Below are 2,920 nucleotides of genomic sequence, written 5' to 3' on the forward strand. Positions count from 1 at the left end.
CTACCATGGAGACCCCCAAGGCCAGATGGTACCATTTTCCTGCTCATATAGGAGCAGTAAAAGTAATAGCCATTCTTTCCTTTCCCTGGATGCCAATTTCTATTTTCTATAACCAAAGCTGGGTTATACATAAAGCAGAAGGAGGTGGGAATGAGGTGGCAAAATGCTGAGATGGTAGAGTAGGCTGCATCACCTTGGACTAGCCATTTTGAACCACTGTGCCATGGCACATTGGTGTGTCGCCAGTGGTCCACAGGTGTGCCACTGGAATTTGGGGGAAGGTCATTTATTAGTAGGGCCAATGGGGATGTGAGCCCCCTGCTGGCAGCATGGTGTGCCTTGTCAGTTGTCAAAAACCTGATGGTGTGCCTTGACAATTTTAGTGCCATGTCAGTGTGCCATGAAATGAAAAAGGTTGAAAATCACTGCTTAGGATTGCCACTTCTGATTGCTCCCCCATCTGAAGGGGAAAAAAAACAAAGCAAAAACTCCCTGCAGAAGGAAAACAATAATTTCAGGGAAAAGGGTTCTACCACTGCAGGCTTTTGGCTGCTTTGTTGGTTTTCTGTTTGCAGGGAGATTTAAAAAAAATTCAGGGTAGTATTCAGAAATGTGATCTCCTGCCTTCAGTCTGAAGTGCTACAGGGCTGGAGGGAGGACTGGACCATAGTTTTAAGTGGGAGAGGATTCCAGACCTTCCAGATTCTTGCTGGGAGGAGAGGTGGGTCTTGTGAATTGCTGCACAGGATGCTGAGAACCAACCCACCCCAGAATCCTCAGAACCCTTGTGAGCTAGCTAGAGGGAGGAGGTCTTCCCAAGCAAATAAATCTGGACTGCAGGATTCTGAGTGCCTGATTTGAAGCCACAGCTCTGGAATCTATTTCCAAAACTAGGTCTGCCCTGCAATTGTGAATACCTGTAAAAGAGAAAAGCATCCTTAACACTGAGCAACTGCAGTTCATTCCTTATACATTTAGGATGTACTTGTTAAGCATAGTGGATTCCTTCATTCCTTGGGATAAGAGTGGGAGGCAGTATGTCATTGTGATGAGCTTGAAGCCTGGAATTTTGAAGTAGGTGGGGAAAAACTCAAGCTAAGGGCCCAGTCCTATCCCAGGATTGATGCAGCCCTGCCAATGGGGCATGTGCTGCATCCTGCAGTGGGGGGGGGGGGGGAATCATGGAGGTCTCCTCAGGGTAAGGGAATATTTGTTCTGTTACCTCAGGGCTGCATTGGTGCTGGAAAGTTAGATAGGATTGGGCCTCAAGTTACCAAAAAAATCTACATATCAATAACACAGCCCACCAGATACGCCTTTATAGCATTCCATAACTCACCCAGGCATTCAGGCATTGGTCTTGGATATACATTTTCTGTCTCCATCTGTGGTCATGGAGTGATTGCAATTTTGCCAATTTGTTGCTTTGGCAGTGGTTATGACTTAATTTTATTTTAGCGATTAGGGGCTCAAATGAGAGAATATTGCACATCTTCTGCAGCAGAATGTGCCCTTGGCACAAAAAAGCTATGCTGTCCCCACAGCTTTCTTGCTGGGAAGGTGGGGGGAGAGAAAAAACAAAACAAACAGAAGGCTGGAGAGAAGTATACAGTACATAGAAATCACAAGCTGTTCCCTAACTGTGGCTTGCAACCTACTGATGGGTTACGACCTGATTTTTGGAGTAAAATAAATTTATTATTATTATTTCTAGATCTAATTTCTTAAAAGTGTGATAAACCTAGGTGGGTCCTGGTAGAGCGCCAACTTTCAACCACTGTGCCATGGCACACTGGTGTGCTGTGAATGGACCACAGGTGTGTGTTGGTCATTTATTAGTAGGACCATTGGAGGATGTGAGCCCTCCTCCCTAGCAGCATATGGTGTACCTTGTTGATTGTCAAAAACACTGATTGTCAAAAACAAAAGCCTTGACCATTTTAGCACTTTGTCAGTGAGTCATGCAATGTAAAAGGTTGAAAATAGCTACAATAGAGGGTTGTTTTAAAAAGTAGGTTCTGGTGCTAAAGGGTTTGGGAACCACTGCACTAGATTGAAGCGCTGTGTGTAATGACAGTACATATGAAAGCCTGTGCACTCTGGTATATTTATTTTTATAGGTATGTGGATCTCAGTTTAAATAAGTGATTTTTAACCACTGTGCCATGGCACATTGCTGTGCTTCGAGTGTCCCACAGGTGTGCACGGGGGAGTTGGGGAGAGTTATTTATTACTACAGTAGATCCATTGGTGGATGTAAGCCCCCTGTTGGCAGCATGGTGTTCCTTGTCAATTGCCAGAAAACTGATGGTGTGTCTTGACAATTTTAGCATTTTGTCAACTGTTATCCTGCACATGCCCGATCTTGTCTGATCTCGGAAGCTAAGCAGGGTCAGGCCTGGTTAGTACTTGGATGGGAGACCGCCGGGGAATACCGGGTGCTGTAGGCTTATACCATAGTCTTTCAAGACTGAAGGTTGCCAACCATCAACCATCACTGTGCCGTGAGATGAAAAAGACTGAAAATTGCTGGCTTAAATGCACACTTTGGTACATGCAAAAGCTGAGAAGTGTCCCTGGGTCCAGACTTGCATATGGATTTAATGAATGTATGGATGCATAAAAGTTATCTCTGCATGTGAATGTTTGTGTGGTTGGGAAAGAGTGCTATTGTGTAGGACAGGTCTTTGTCTGATCCAGCAAGGAATTTCTTGTGGACTTATTTGAGGGCTTTTTAGTTTAGAAAAAATAATAATAATAATGACTACAGGGCGAAATAAAGATTTATGAAATTAGGAATGGTGTGTAGAGAAGGAACACTTTTCCCCTCTTTCATAATACTAGAAAGTCATCCAGTGAAACTAATTGCAGGATTGATAAAGAAAGTACTTCATAGAACTCATTTTTAGCCAATGGAATT

General features: G+C 43.8%; 1 pseudogene; it reads left to right on the forward strand.

Annotated features, from left to right (window-relative positions):
- The first annotated feature begins 2,336 nt into the window (after positions 1-2,336).
- LOC136654559 (5S ribosomal RNA) lies at positions 2,337-2,450 on the forward strand (annotated as a pseudogene).
- The last annotated feature ends 470 nt before the right edge of the window (positions 2,451-2,920 follow it).

This window comes from Tiliqua scincoides, chromosome 5 (genome assembly GCF_035046505.1).
Source record: "Tiliqua scincoides isolate rTilSci1 chromosome 5, rTilSci1.hap2, whole genome shotgun sequence".
Lineage (NCBI taxonomy): Eukaryota > Metazoa > Chordata > Lepidosauria > Squamata > Scincidae > Tiliqua > Tiliqua scincoides.